Raw genomic sequence first — 16,789 nt, forward strand, 5'->3', positions numbered from 1 at the left:
AAAGATAAACTTAATGTTGAATGGTGGCCCCCAGCAAGTGAAAAGGATACAAAATATTCACTAAAACTAACTCTGTTCACTTGTAAATCTGTACAATAAAACATTAAAGTAATAAATCATTTTAATCATATTCAACATTCATGCTAAAAGTATCAATGTATTATTGTGAATAATTATAACCCTTTAAGCAATTGATACTTGTTAGGGTAAGCAATGATTCTATAAACAAAGATTATATAAGCAAAGATTCAGACTTCCCTTAATTCAGTAATAATATTAGAAACCCCACACCTTTTTCTTTAAAACTTCCATCAATAGAAATGCCAGGTTTAACAAGCACAAAGTCAAAAAAACCAACAATGCCAGATATTGAATTTCTACTGCACTGCCTTTTGAACACACCACCAGGAGGGAACTGATGAGCACAGACACTCAGACAGTATAATAAAGAATAATAAGGAATAATAAGAATAAAGAATAATAAGGAAATAGTAAGTACAATAACAAGGAAATGATGGCCAGGCATGGGGGTGCTAGTCTTTAAAATCAGTAAATTCTCTTCAAGTTCAAAGCCAACCTGGTTAACAGAGTGAGTTCCAGGACAGCCAGGGATACACAAAGATCCTATCTAAATCCCTCCCTACAAAAAGAAAACCACTTTCCAAGGTGATTAAAATACACAAAAAATATTTTACTATTATCATTAATAATAAACATGAGGTTACTCATTCTTTTTGTGTAGGTATTGTAGGAAACATGAGATATGTGTAGAGAAAATGTTGAGGAGTGTTTAGAGAGAAAATTATGAAAAATGACAAATCTCTCTTAAATATTAGGTTAGCAACAGTCTTACAAAACAGTAAGCTTTTATGAAAACATACTACTTTTATGTTTTTGAGACAGGGTCAGACCTTGAACTTGTGATCTCTCCCTGCTCTAGCCGGAGAAATGCTGGAATTACAGACATATACCACTATGTCTGTTACCTTCCTGCCATAATATGCCCTCAATAGACATAAAAACAACTGAATGCTAAAAAAACAAAACCTCAATTGATCTTTCAAATCCATGTAACACTATTTCTAGGCAGCAAAGTATTCTGAGGTCCAGCTTTCTTTGCAAAAACAGGTAACATTCCTTGCAATGCCAAATAAGAAGAGAAAAGGAAGACAAAAGTCTAACTAAAGCAAGCTTAGAACTAATGGATGCTACTGCGATACAGTGTGGATATACTAGTCTCCCATGGCCAGGTTTTTCTTTATTGTGTCTGTAAAAATAAAACCAACCAACCAAACAAACAAACAATAAACCCTGCAATATAAAAGTAAAGCTTACAAGAACTTCTGGTTCCCACTCCTCCTATCTATAGGACAACAATGATAGAGGTAGAAGTTTCCATCAATCAATTGCCTTTTTGTCTGTTTACTTGTTTTTTGAAAGGGTCAAAGGAATGATTTCTCAGAAACAAACCCATCTTCTAAAAGCCTGCTGAAAAGAACTAGGTCTACAGTGATACCTCCATAAACTGGCAAAGTGTCTGTATACCAGGCACACCTAGTAAATAAATAGGTACTACATAGTCCTCCTGTTATTCATGATGGACAAAAACTAATTCTTTCCACACTTTATTGGCCATCTTCACTCATGCTGATACACAGAGTACTCTAAAAGCCTTCCAAAACCAGGCGTGGTGTTACATGCCTTTAATCCCAAATAGAGGCAGGTGGATTTCAGTGTGAGCCTGAGGACAGCCTGGTCTACATAGGGTTCGAGGCTTAGCTGGGGTACACAGCAAGACACTGTCTCAAAATAAATACATTTCAATTCATTAAGACTGAACTTACAATTTTATTTCCCATGAAATCAAGGAGAATCTTAAATTATGCTCTTAAATTATACAAGGACTGAGCATGTATTTGTTCTCAGCACACCATTTTTAGCTAATCCATGAACACAAGCAGAAATACAAATACTATCTAGTAATGCATAATACAGAGTCTGTGAACATCCCGTATCCAAGGCAGAGAGTAAGCAATAAATACACTTTACTAAAAAAGCAAACAGTAATAATTTAAATAATCTCAGGTTCCTATAAACGCATTGTTTCTATAAGCTTGCACTGTGCACCAACACCTAACCAACATAAGAGGTATTCAAGATTTTCGCATTCTCAGGTAATACCCAGCTTTCTAGCTTTAAAATTAAAAAATCAGAACAAAGAAAACGAAAGTTATTTTGACTGGTTGGTACCTACCGACTCAGGAGTCTACAAGGTAAAGTATATCCTCAAGCCAGCTGTAGGGAAGCAGACAAAACTGGAACTATCTGATTGAAGGGTGTATTACCATCTTTAGCTTAAAAAATGTAAGGGGAGGGGGACAAGCTCTGTGGCAGCAACACTGTGAGGGGACTGAGAGCATTATAAGCATTCTGTCACAGGCAGATCAAGACTACCCAGCTTCTGTCAGATAGTCTCTTCCATCACAGAACCTCTTCTTAAAGCTGCCATTTCCATTGGGGCAACTTCTTTATTAGCCAAAAAAATATCCAGACATGTACATTAAATAAGAAATGGTGGAGGCTGAAGAGATGGCTCAGCAGTTAAGAGCACTGGCTACTCTTCCAGAGGTCCTGAGTTCAATTCCCAGCAACCAAATAGTGGCTCAAAAACATTTGTAAAGGAATCTGATTCCCTCTTCTGGTATGCATAACAACAAAGCACTCTTATGCATAAAATAAACAAATCTTTAAAAACATGGTTTCCTATCATGCGGTCTCCTGATCCCAATATCGAAGAGTCATTATGTCTCTATATCCTGCCTTCCACTCTACTCTTGTCTAGTTAGCACTTAGTACTGTGTACCTGAGCCTGACAATACTAACAGCAGGAGACCAATAGAACAAGCTTGAGTCTGTTTTAATGCCACACTACTCCCAACTAAAAAAGCTTCATAAAATCTACTTAAACACACACCTTTAGATGGCCACTCCACCAGTATCCCCCTGTGGCTTCCTACATTAGGCCTATGGCCTTTAAACTTATGAGAGAAATAAGCCCCGGTTCTTCATGCCTTTATTCACGTCCCTCTACAGCACTGTTTTATAGCTAAGAACTCATTCAACATTCTGGCAGTCTTTGCCAGTTACAATCCAAACTTCAGATTCTAACAGTCATATCTATAGAGCAAAAATGCCCGCTACACCTTTTGTACTACTGCCAAGTATCTTACGTTGCCCAAATTGTATAGCAAATGAGAATAAAAACCTTGCTTGGTAAACTTTTTTTGCATGTTTATTTGGAACAGGGTTTTATGTATCATGTGATAGCTTCAAACTTGAAATCCTCCTGCCTCCATCTCGCAAGTTAGGATAACAGATGGATGACACCACTCTTGGTCCTTTTAATACTACAATACCTAACATACATAATGGACAATCAATGATGTTTGAGGCAATAATGACGTCCAGATTAAGCATCCTAACTATGAAATAAAAACCAAGTATCTCAAAAAGAGAATTTATGGAAACAATATTTGTCAAAATAAGATGATGCAAAGTTGAATTGTCTTTCTCTTGCCAGTCTGTTTAAAGTGTAGTGTGTATATAATCTTAGTACATACTGAGGTGCAGCTGAAAGAATGTTTCAGGCCATCCAGAACCACACAGCCAGTTATAAGCTAGGCAGGTAACAATTTTAAAATACAACAAAAACATGTTTTTTTTAAATGTCAAGAATCCCTAGAGGTGGTTCAGCAGTTTAGAGCACTGGCTGTTCTTGTATAGGACATATGTTTTATTCCCAGCATCCATAGTAAAGCTCATAATAGTCTGTAACCCCAGGTCCAGCAGATCTGATGCCCTCTTCCTACCTCTAATAGGACCAGGTACCCATGTGGCTGGCAAAATACATGCAGGCAAAATACAGCTATACATTATATTTTTTGAAACTAAGTAACGAAGTACATATGTAATTAAGGTCTTGGCTTATTAGCAAGCTACCCAGTTTTGCCAAATCTGTCTTTTTGCAAAGTTAAGAGGTACATGAATCATTCATCCAATGTTCTAAAAACTGCTATATAATCAGAGTATGCATAAAACCAACTTCTTATGTACTTACTTAACAAATTTCAAAATTTTTCTTGTTTCTAGTGACAAACTTCAGTATTATTTTTTAAAACATCATTATATAAAATGATTAAATATCAAGAAACAAGTTATGCAAATATTATTCTAGGTAACAGAAAAGAATCCACACAAAGAAAGCATAAAAATCCATACAAAGGTGGCACAATTAAAAAAAAAAAAAAGGGCAATTCTCTGTCCTGCTTGTGGACATGAATACAAGCTCCCATACCATGTTTACCTGCCTGCTGCCGAGCTCCCTGTTTTAGGGTCACGGACTGACCATCTCAAACTGTGAGCTCACAATAAATTGTCTTCTATTAACAGAAAAACAAAACCCTGCACATATAAAATCAAGTGCAGGTAGACACTAAGTTTATCCTCACTGAGCACATTACCAAAACTCACATTTACACAACTAATCCTAAAACAACATTCCAGGGTGGCAAGATGGCTCAGAAGGTAGAGGCACCCGAACTCTCAGCACCCAACCCACATTGTGAAAGAAAAGAACTGTCTCTAACTATCCTCTCATCTCAACACTGCACTCCAACACACATACACACAACCACAATAACTTAACAGTTAGTGCTCTGATCAACTGTTAACTTTGGGATTGCTCATTATTCATTATACACACTTGCCCTTAATTTATGTATAAGCCCGTAACTCCATGAGTTGCTTGTATGATCTGAATTTAATTGTTGCATTTAATTTTCAGAATTAGCATAAAAAACTCACTGTGGCTTGAGTATTACAAATGTAGTCATCTTTTTTCTTTATTCTTGAGAAGATCATCCCATGGATTCCCAAACCTCTGTAGCAAGTCCTTTATCTAAATGTTGTAGTGTTTACCTGACATACAGCCTCCTAAGTGTTTTAATCTACAACAATATAAATGTTTGTTCTTAGTGTGAACTGCTCATGGGAGTTATTCCTGGAAAACTTTGTGTATAGTACTTACAGAACTGCTTGCTTACCGCTTTTTATCTGAAGTTCTCTCAATACTCTTGCCTTGGCCTGAGCTCTGGGAGTTCCAAGTATGTACCACCATAACTACTCACAATTTTTTAAACACGTATTTTTATTCTGTGTGTATAGATCTTTTGCCTGTATTTTTGTGAGCACATCACATGCATGCCTGGCACCTACGGAGGGCAGAAGCTGTATCTAATCTCCTGGAATTGGAGTCACAGAAGGCTTTGAGTCTCCATGTAGGTACTATGAATAAAATGTGTCCTCTGGAAATGTAACAAGTGCTCTTAACTGCTAAGCCATCTCTTCAACCTTCCCCCACCCAGAAATCCCTACTCCTCTATTATTTGACTACCTGCTTAAGTATTGTCACTAGTTTCTGCTCAATAAGATAAAACCATTAATGTATAGTTCACTGAGCCAACACTAGAGAGAAATATCAAAACGTATCAGTCATGCTCAAACGTACTAGTGTGAAAGAGATACACAATTTTAGGATTTCAACTGGAGGATCGAAAAGTTGAGGTTTGTTTTTTTCTAATCGTAGTATTATGATGATGTAACACCTGAGTGACCCCAGCACTCTAGAGCCTAAATACCCTGGAGGATGGGTTACGGGGTATGGAGTATAGGGTATGGGATATGAGGAGTATGGGGATGGCCTGAATATACAGCCAAACTCTATCTCAAAACAAAAATATAGTTACAAAAAAAAAGGAGGTAGGGGAGGGCATAAGGAAAATCCACTATCTGTATATATACACTAAACTAAAAAATGAGAGCTAAGATGGCTACAACAAACCATTTTTACTGTTCAGATTGTCACTAATTATTAAATGCTGAAAATGTAATTAAGAGTGGGGTAAGGTGGCGTACACCTGTAATCCTAGCACTCAGCAAGGCAAAAACAGGCCTCGTGAGTTCGAGGTGTACAAAGTGAGTGCAGGACAGCCAAGGCTACATAGAGAAACCTGTCTTGAAAAACTTGAAGGAGGAAAAGGAGGAGGAGGAGGAAGAAGAGAAGAAGAAGAATATGTAACAGTGCACCTTCTGGTTCTTTTCCTCTTTCTTTTCTCTCCCCTCCTTTCTGTACTGAGATGACGAGTCTGATCCTCCTGTCTTTGTGGTCTGTACCACCACCATACCTGGCTCTACTGGCAGATTTCTGACAGGAATATAAACTGGTGGAACTCTTAAGGAGACTTAACTTGCAATATCCTGGTAGCCTCAAACTCAAATTCTGACCTCATTGACTCCACCTCCTAAGGGTGGTATTAAGTGTATGCCACCACATCTGATTTTTTGTTTGTTTGTTTGTTTGGGAGAGGGCTTGTCTGCTTATTTATTTTGAAACAGGGTCTCTATGTAGCCCTAGCTATTCTGAAACTCACTATGTAGACCATATGTAGCTCTGTTCCACCTTGATTCCCTGTTGGGGTTGTTCTGGAGCTAATATGTATTCAAATGCTAACTGCTTGCCCCCAAAGATTCTTACTGTCCTATGAGCAACTTCAGGGATTCAAAATGACTTTGTGTAAACTTGCCTCCCAAATTTATCCCTGATTAGATAATAAAAGTTGCTGACAGCCTGTAGTTAAGCATAGAGAAGTGTTAGGTGACACTTCCTAAGAGGGGGAAACTCTGGGAAGAGAAAATCCTTTCACCAGGAAACATGAAAGGAGACAGACTACAGGCCTGGAAAGTATAGCTAGCTGCGTGGCTGGATGGGGCTAGGTGCTCCGGTTAAATTAGATGAACTAGTTGAGAGTCTGCCCAGCTAAGGCCTAAGCTTTGAAATATTATAAGGGTTTTAATATTTATTTTTATACATTAAGGGCCACCAGGATCTCACAACAACACCAAGGGTCATACAACTCCGCCCCTAAATGGTCACTCATATTTATTCCTCTAATTGCTATCATTAGAGAGACAGAAGAACAGATGACACCGGGCAGTGATGGTACATGCCTCTAATCCCAGCACTTGGGAGGCAGAGGTAGTTGGGTCTCTTTGAGTTTGAGGCCAATCTGGTCTACAGAGCCAAGTTATAGAACAGCCAGAGCCATACAGAGAAACCCTGTCTTGAAAAGCAAAAGCAAAACAAAACAACACAAACAACAACAACAAAAACCAGATGACTCAGAAAACCTACATTCAAACCCTACCCTACTATGTAACCTTGACTGGCCTCATCTACCAATTTTCTCTCATTTGATAAGAAAATAGAGAGAAATCATTTATTCTCCAAGATGGTTCTAAGAAGCTGAACAATAATCTTCATATATATGATAAAATTATACAAACTCTTCCACATGTATATGAAAACATTAGTTAATGTCAGTAACAAATTCAGACCTGCCCCCAACTAAGAAATAGCAGTGGCTGGTATGAAATATTCCCAACTACAAATCTTACTGTTAAACACATGTCTGCAAAGGAATTTTAATCCAGCAACATGACTACTCTGGCTGAAATACAGACATCACCTTTAATCCTAGGTGACAGAGGCAAGCAGATCTCTGAGTTCAAGGCCAGCCTGGTATAGAGCAAGTTTCAGGAAAAAAAAAAAAAAAAAACAGAAAGAAACTTAGGTCCAAACTTAGGTCCAGGCCTGGTGGTACACATTCTTAATCCCAGTACTTAGGAGACAGAGGCACACAGATCTCTGAATTCTCTCAGTTGAGAGTTGAGAGGCAGTACTGTAGAGTTGAGTTCCTGGCAGTTCAACTCATAGACAGTTTTCACTGAAGAGTTTTACACAAAGATATTGAAAAGAGAATAAGGTAGACACTGGTGAAGATAGATGAAGCCAGAGACAATTTTACCAGGACAGTTTTACAGAGACAGGATGAAGAGAGAAGACACTAGACACAGGTACACACAAAACAAAAAGGAGCCAGGTTAGAACAGATTGCAAAAGTTAGTTTGAGGCCAAGCAAAGCAATTCGGTGAGAAACTGACAGAAGCCAGACTGAATCAGTCAGCTTAGAGAGGAGTTTGAGCCAGAACAGCTGAGTTAAATCAGCCAGTCAGGGTTCAGACAGAACCAGAAAGGGTGAGCTTATTCAGCAGTAAGTCTCAGAGGCTGAAAACACTGTAGCTAAAATTGTATGAAAGCTTCCAGGATTAGGCTTAAATTAGCAGATGAAGGTAGTAAGCCTCTGAGACAACAACTGAAACAGGCAAATAAAAGTTACTTTTACATATATTTAAATTCTTTTCCTTTTCTTTCCTGATTTTGGGAACTGAATCCAGTTAAGAATAAGAATTTCTAAGAATTGCTAAGAAATAGCTGCCTTGCTCACTAGTAGGGATGGTGAGGCATGTCAAGAATCCTAGCATTGGGATACAGGAATAGACCTGGGCCTCACAGGGTGACGACCGCAAAAGGGTTTGGAGGTATAAAGAGCTTGCCCAGTAAGAGCATAGATGAAGTTTTGGGTTCACTACCCAACACTGTATAAGCCAGGTGTGGTAATAAGTACCCCAGTAAGTACAATACTTGAGAAGCGGGAGGCAGGATGATCCTAACTTCAAGGTTATCTACATAGTTTAAGGCCAACTATCTACACAGTTTAAGCTGAGCTACTAGTGACCCTGTCTAAAACAAACAAAAAGCTGACCTACACAAACATACCCACCCAAAAAATACAAATTTCAAATTGATGCTGTCCCTTTAAATCTTTTTCATCACTTTATTGTGTACAAAACTATCATTTCCTGACGCCCAAACTCATTTTCATTTAAATTCTGCCCATCTTTTCCTTTAAAATACAACTCCTAATTTTCAATGGCATAACCTTTAGAATCTGCAAATTTTAACTTTCTATTCCACTCCAATCCTTCTTCAACACTCCTACAAGCTGGCATCAAATTCTGTTTCTCATTATCTTTCCCTGCCTTCTCTGAAGCTACCCTTTGTGTGCTATAAGGTTTGGCTAGGCACCCTAATAATTCCATTTACTTCCTTTATTTAGTTGGCAATCCTACTGCATATGTGAACTTGACAACTGTGACACATAATTAACCTAGAGAGATAGTGTTTGGAACAAGATTTATCTCTATTTAGATTCTACCTACTCCCCTGGGACTCAATAATTCAACATTTGAATTTATGCTCTATAACCTGAACTGATACCTTTACAAAGTTGGTAAGGAGGAAAACAATAAAATCCTTTACAGTGTCCAGGAGTGAATCTAAAAAAAAAAAAAAAAAAAAAAAAAAAAAAAAAAATCACTAAAAGTGGTGGATATTAAGCTTCAATATTTAATAGCATCATAATTAACTCCAGTTCCCTTTTCCAGAAGGGAAAAGTAAAAGATCCCATACAAGAAGAAAACTATACCAACATTTTACATTTTCAGGACAGGTAAAAATCCCACCACTACCAAACTCTGCTTGCTTATCTAAATTTTATAGTCCAAGGATGGTCCTATCATCATTTCTGAAAAACTGTCCTGAGCTCCAGGTAACCCATAGAATTATTTTCCCCTCTCAAAAAACAGACCTCTAACTACTACATAAGATAGTAAGGTGGCAGGAAAAGAAAACCCACACAAAAGGACAATTGCTCCTCCTTAGTTAGATCCTTTGCATTTATAATTAGTTAAAAATGATGAAGGGAAGAGCTATAGAGATGACTTAGCAGTTAAGATCTGTTCTGTTCTTTCAAAGGGCCTGGGTTTAGCCAGATGTGGTGGCATAGCCCTGGAATCCGAGCACTCTGGGAGGCAGAAGCAGGCAGATGGATCTCTGTGAGGCCAGCCTGGTCTACAAAGTGAGTCCAGTACAGCCAAGGCCACAGAGAGAAACCCTGTCTCAGGAAAGAAAACAAAAAAACGCTTGGGTTCAACTCCCAGAATCCATACGCCAACTCCTACGGCTACATACCCATACCCAGTCAAAAAGTCCAAGTTTCAATTTCATGTTTCTCCTTGAAATCTTTCCCTTCACTTTACTGTATACAAAACTATAATTTCCAGTATCCAAACTCATTTCCCCTTAAATTCTGTCCATCTTTATTTTAAATGAAAATAAATCTAAATTCTAAAAGAATGTAAAAATTCTTTTAAAACTTTCCCCTCAACTTTACCATTCTCCTGGTATCCAAACTCATTTCCATTTAAATTCTATCTTTTCCTTTAGAATGTAATGCCTAATCTTTTATGGCATAACCTACAGTCTGCAAATTCTTCCAACTCTTTATTCTACTCCCCAACTCCAATTCCAGAGTACCCAATTCCACATGAAATAACTTAAAACAATAAAAATAAAAATGATCCCATTATATTTATACAGAATATGTAGGTGATGCTTGACTTCCACGTCTATATATAAAATAACCAGAGTTGGAGGTCAGCCTGGTCTACATAGCAAGTTCCAGGCCAGCCAGAACTACATCAAGAGCACCTCTTTCAACATTAATTTATTAACTGTCTAGCCAACTTTTCATCTGGGGTAATTCAAATTTTCCTCTTGAAAATTACCACTGTGAAGATAAGGCTCACCAGTCTAGCCTTACCATCAACTTTCTAACATACTAAAACCTCAGAATTAGCTTTCTTACATAGGGGAATTAAAGTGAGAAACCCCAAATAAGACACTGTGATTTCTAAAACTAAACAGTCACTAGACCCCCAATACTGGGGGAGGGGGAGCTAAACAAGCCAGGTATGGCACTAAGTTCTGGGAATAGAAATACTTTCAAAGTGCTTTCAAGTTTAATAAAGCAGGAGATCTGGATGTTACCAAAGAAAACAAACGAAAGGCCTCAAAGAGAAAAGCAATTTGAAATAATTTTGTCTGTTCTTAGCAATTCTATCACTGAGTGATCACTGGATGCTCTATCAATGCAAATAACACCCGTCATGGAGACCATTCACGTGGCCCAAAGCAAGAACAGAGTGTCAGCCTCTGCAAGTCAGATGCACCCCCATATAATGCCACTCTTGATCTGCCAAGAAAAAAAGAGAGTAAGACAGGCATCTTCTTCACATTCTACAAAAGAAAACCTTTTTCATAAAGGCTCACATTCTAATGTGTATGGTTTCTGACACTAGACAAGCATGGTCAGATAAGCATCAAATGGAGATAAAATATGAAAAGCTTGTATCGAAACCAGAGAAGAAATACTTCTAAACCAGAAATGGAACTCAGGAGTATATCCTTAAGATTTATTCTTTGAACATACAGAAAGCATATGCATATACACAATAATGTGGTTTTATAAAAATGAGGCCAGGCTAACCATAGTTAAAAGTGTCTGTGCCTTGTCTGTCTCTCCCTTCTTCTCTACACACACACTCTAAATAATAATGTACGTGAACATGAGTGCAGGTACTTGAAGAGAACAAAAGACGTTGGATCCCCTAGAGCTAGAGTTACAGGTGGTTGTGAGCAATCTAATGTGGGTGCTGGGACTGAATTGGGGTCCTCTGGAGAACCAAGTGCTTTTAACTGTTGATACATTTCCAGCCCCCAAATTTTTAATGGTTACATTTATTCATTTTATGACTGCACTTGCCAGAGTGCATGTAAAAATCATAGAACAAGTAATTGTATCCAGTTCTTTCTTTCAACCTTGATGTCATACATACTAATGTCTACTTGCCTGGACTACATAATATGGAAATCATTCCACACAAGGATATTATCATATTTCTTATTTTGGTGTCCTATCTAATTCATCAAAACTATATAAAACCCACAACTTTAGGGGGAAAAAAATTAGTTGGATATTTTACTTTAAGGTGTATAGTAAGTACGAAACAAGACCAATTTACCTATACATAATGCTGAATTAGCTTTTATTCCATTAAACCAAGACTATAAACATAGGGCAGTATCAAAAAAAGCAGTATCAAATGACCATGGAAAAAAACAGTATAGTACTGAATTCTTATTTTGATACATATTCTGTAGGCAGTTACTCAATTTTTGTATGGGTAGTTTAGAAAAAACTGATGTAGACAGTCTCGAATTGTAACAAGATGAAAACAGATCACTTACTTTTTTTTCGTAATTACAAGTCAATATCAGGATTCAAAACAGCAAAATCCTGTGTGAGTGTAAATGTAACTTTTATTATCCAGATGTAATTGTAGTCTTGGAGGATTACTGCCTCTGTCTGCTAACCTAGGCCTGGAAGCTTCTGGCCTCCATACAATCTAATCTAGACCTAGAATGTTTCCAGCCTGTGAGACTTACTGCTGAATAAGCTTACCCTTTCTTGTTCTTTCTGAACTCTGGCTGACTGGTTCAACTCAGCTGTTCTGGCTCAAGTTCCTCTCTAATCAGAGTGATTCAAACTGGCGTCTCTCAGCTTCTGACTGAATTGCTCAGGTTGGCCTCATACTAACTTTGGCAATATGTTCTAATCTTCTGGGTCCTTCTCATTCTTTGGCTTGTTCTCTCTTCAACCTCTCTCTGTAAAAACTGCTTCCTCTCCCTTCCTACACTACTCTTATATAGCCTCCCTCTATGATTTTCTCCTAAGAGTTGGATGTATATTATTCTGTCAAATCTTTCTCTGATTCATCACTTTGTCTGCCACTGAATTACACATCACTTTCAAGCATGGGTGCTTCCTTCTGCAAATTACCTTTACCTTCACTGTTTGGGATTAAAGGTGTGTACCACCACACCTGGACCTAAGCTTTTCTTTACCTGAAACTTGCTCTATTCCAGGCTGGCCTTGAACTCAAGAGATCTGTTTGCCTTGGATTAAAAGCATGTGCCACCAACACCCATCATTGTCTGCATTCCATTGGGATCACTGAGACCTAGAAAGTCTTTGGATGTGATCTCTTGCAATGTTCTGAGTTAAAATTCCTCTACAGTTGAAGAAAATGTTAATTTTATAATCTTCAGGCAATCAGTAAACACCTGAGAAAGCTGAAACTACTTATAAAAGGCTGCTTGTGAGCATGCAAGTTTCCCATAACTTTACAAAAACTCACTAAAATCTTTAGAGAAGAGTGGAAGGAAAATAATGTTTTAGGACCCTGGACAATGACCAGTTTTATAAGCAAGAACACTAGAAAAATGTGCTAAGTAATATTATGTTTTTAATCTAAAAAGTACACCGTTCAACCTCATACCCTATAACCTGTTTCTCTTTTCTAAACCAGCAATTGGTATTTATCATTTTGCCTTCTTTAAAATGTCCAGTTGTCATATAGACACATACAAAGCATGTATTAATCCTGTTCACTGGTACATTCTTGAATACAAGTGTACTTTGTAGGTTCAACTAACATTTGGGGGATAGTTGGGTCCAACTATTCCTCAGACTTGCTGGATCTACTGACACTCAACTCTGTGACTTTACACATGCAAGGTCCATACGGTCCTCTGTTTTTTTTTTTTAGTATGACTTATAAAACATGAATGTCTACAAACACCTCTTCCTACTACTGCCCCTTCCTCCCAGCAGCCCATCTTCAATAACCTTTCTTAAGGATAGACCTTTAATCAGAGCCTTTTCTATTTCTTCTCCCTGTCACCCCTCCAAAAAAGTCTTTTTGTCAAGTACTCATACTTCTTAAATTCTCCTGGGTCTTTACTCAAGTCAGTAAGAGACCCCTTAACCAAAGTTTCAAACCCATCCTCCAATACATATAGACACACTCTTCATAACCTTCCTTCCTTGCCTAAACATCCATTATACATTCTTACTCTTCTTTTGAATGATAGAGATTTGAGTTTGTTTGCTGCTCCATACTTACCAAAACTTATCAAAACTGAGATGTGCTGGTTATAACAGCTCTAGCAAAAGCAGACCAAGAGCTGGAGGACAACTTGAACTACACAATATGCACCTTTAAACAAAGCTTGCTGAATCAGTGGTGGAAACTTTTTCTCAGGTCTAACAGTGGCTCAGGGATGTAGCACTTTGCAGAGCAAATTTGGAAGCTCTAAGTTCTATTCCTAGGAGTACAAACAAACAAGGCAAGAAACAAAAAATAAAATGGTGGTGAGGGTCTCAGTTCTTACCTCTTTTTTTCCTTTAGCTTTGTTGGATTTATATTTAAAGTCAATCTGCTGTGCATGCTAACCCTGACAATTGTCATAAAGAGCCAAAAAAAACCTCTCCTCTCTCTAGGCAGAGGACTGCTTCATTGTCTTCCCTGATTTCCAGTAACATAGAATCAGACCCATAATAGCTCACAATTTAATTCAAAACAAATTATGATACTTTTAAAATATGGCCTAAGTCGACTAACTAATTACATTACATGGGGTCTGACACACCATGACCTAACTATCTAATACCATTTTTGCTGTTTTTCTTTTTTCAAGACATCATCTCACTCCGCTTCCCAAGGCCACCTTAACTCAAACAGCCTAAAGCTATCCTCCTGTCTCTGCCTCCAGAATGCTAACCCTAGATTCTAGCTAGATTCTAGGTAAAGATAAAGATGTAAACGCTAAAGAAAAAAAGACAAACATGTAAATGGAAACCGTAGGTTCATGCCACATTTTGTAATAACACTAAATAAAATGTTCTGGCAAATAATAATAATAGCAGCCCATTTATCGATCCAATAATCCAAAAAACAAAAACACCTACTTAAATACAGTAAGGACATTTGATTAAGCACACATGCCGGTCCATTTTTAGGCTGCTTCTAAACTGCTAGCTTTGCAAACACTCAGATAAGTAAGTCTCATAGGGCCTAAAGTCCTTAACAGAAAATGGTTAGCAAAATGGGCAATTTTTAACGCTTATAATAGACATGACAACATCCCCACCCAATTGAATGTCTTGCAAGGACTGTATCAGTAAGTCAGTGTACGAGTGTTCGGTGGCAACAGGCCTATGCCAGTGCATGGAATAATCACACTTTAAGGACTCATGACGGAAAGGGCAGGATTACGAAATCATAGAGATAGTCACCATAGCACATCCACCACTCTGTAGAGAAACTATAAGACACTACGTCCGGAAGCTGTCATTTTTGCCAAGTTTTGGAACCCGTAAACACCCCCACCCCAAATCCATCAGTGGGGCGGGAGGAGGCTGAGTCATTCCGAGGAGTAACTTTACACCGATGCTCGCACTCTGGGGTCGGGACAAAGGCATCACCTCTAGGTTCCTCCCCTCCGTGCACTCGGTTCGGCCGCGGCCCAAACCCTCTCGGGTTTCCCGAGGCCGACACAACACTGCGCCGGGCCCCGGCGGCGGAGGCCGCGATGCAGGCCTCCGGTGAGCACCGGCGCCCCGCCGCTCCCGCGATCCTGTCAGCGGCCTCACGGTCCCCGTAGGGCTGGCGCGGCAGCGACCCAGCGAGCCGGTGCCGACCGACGCTCCGGCGGTGGCGGCAGGTGTCTACCTGCCCGAACCGAGCCCGCCGCCAGAGGTGGGCAGGGGCCGCACTTACCCGGCAGCGCCTCCTCCGCCCGCGGCAGCAACACAGCCGGCGGCCCTCCGCACCATCTTCTGCCGCCGCCCTGGCCTCGGCGGCGGCTACCAACCGCCCCTGCGGCGCCGCCAACCGACACAACCGTCGGCGCCCGGCGGCCGAGCGCCCGGCGCGGCCCGGAGGTCCGGCGGGATGGGAGTCGGGTGCAGCCGCTGCTCCGGCCCCTCGGCTCCGCGCGGACACTGGCGTCCGCGAGCCGAGGCACTGGCACCCGAAGCGGCCGGAGCTTGGCAGGGCTGGGTCACAGCCGCCGTGGGGTTTGTTATTGTCGACTCGGCCCTTCCGCCGCGAGGCACGCCGGGAGACAGCCGGCCGTGGGAGGGGCGCTCCTGGAGGCGCAGCCGGGCCTCTGCGCAGATCCGGAAGTCGCTGGGGTGCCTCGGCCGGCGCGGCTCGGCCGGAGAGCCGAGCGCCTGGCTGGCGGCTGTTCTGTCCTTCCCTGACCCGGGAAGGTATTCCGGTGCTCGCCGTGGACGGCCCCAAGGAGAGCCTGACCTTCTGGCCGCGGGAGGCCGACCCCGCCAAAGCTGGAGCAGCCCCAAGCGGGGAACCCGAGGCTGGAGAGTGAGAACCAACACAGCTCCGGGGCCCTTGTCGGCCGCCCCGAGGTCCGTGACTGGGTCAGCCGACTCTCACCTTGGGTCACTCTTAGCCCGGCCGCCGGGCTGGCCAGCAACTAGGAAGCTACGCTTGGCATCTTTGCAAGGGTGGGGCGGCACGATGTCAGATCAGGTAAGTAAAGAGCACGTCCAGCGGAGAGCCGAAGCAAAGTGGACTGGACTGTAAGCAGCACGACGGTACAACATTGAGGTCGATGATGGGTCAACAGCAGCATCAAGATTGGAGAAGAGGACGTCAATTTCGGAGAATATGGCATTTGTATTCGGGCTGAGGCAAAGACTTGAAGCTACAAAACTTGAGTATTAAAATCCGATGAGCAGATGTTACGTGCAGACTAATTATGCGACATAAGCTTCTTAAATTGCTATTTCCAGGAATGCCTGGTAGGAGTAAAATTTTAGGAGTGCTCTCTCTAAGTCAACAATGAGACGTAAGGAGTATAATAAGCCTAAGATCTTAAGTCCTTTATATATTGTGGTGGCGACTGGAAAACACTGGTAAACATTAGCTGCATTTCAAAGTTGTTTTGGAAAGGAGCTTGTTTATATCACTTTGTTTTTAACTTTATCCTATCCCGGAAAAATCTTGTCTTTATGATTTTTTGGCATGCTGTTGTGTGTATTGACTGTTGTATTTAACTGGAATT

At 40.3% G+C, this 16,789-nt stretch overlaps 1 protein-coding gene and 1 non-coding gene across 2 annotated transcripts in view; both read right to left on the reverse strand.

Annotated features, from left to right (window-relative positions):
• The window catches only part of Rb1cc1 (RB1 inducible coiled-coil 1), a 69,387-nt gene extending 53,713 nt beyond the window's left edge, over window positions 1-15,674 (reverse strand). Inside the window, exon 1 of the mRNA XM_055603195.1 lies at window positions 15,481-15,674. The gene's annotated coding sequence lies outside the window, so the exon portion shown is untranslated. The remainder of the gene's footprint in view (window positions 1-15,480) is intronic.
• LOC129673790 (small nucleolar RNA SNORA8) lies at window positions 305-444 on the reverse strand. The gene has a single exon (XR_008719719.1). It is a non-coding gene; the product is annotated as a small nucleolar RNA SNORA8 (small nucleolar RNA).
• Window positions 15,675-16,789: the final 1,115 nt, after the last annotated feature.

The sequence above is a fragment of the Psammomys obesus genome, unplaced genomic scaffold (assembly GCF_907164565.1).
Source record: "Psammomys obesus unplaced genomic scaffold, mPsaObe1.curated_primary_1811, whole genome shotgun sequence".
Classification (NCBI taxonomy): Eukaryota; Metazoa; Chordata; class Mammalia; order Rodentia; family Muridae; genus Psammomys; species Psammomys obesus.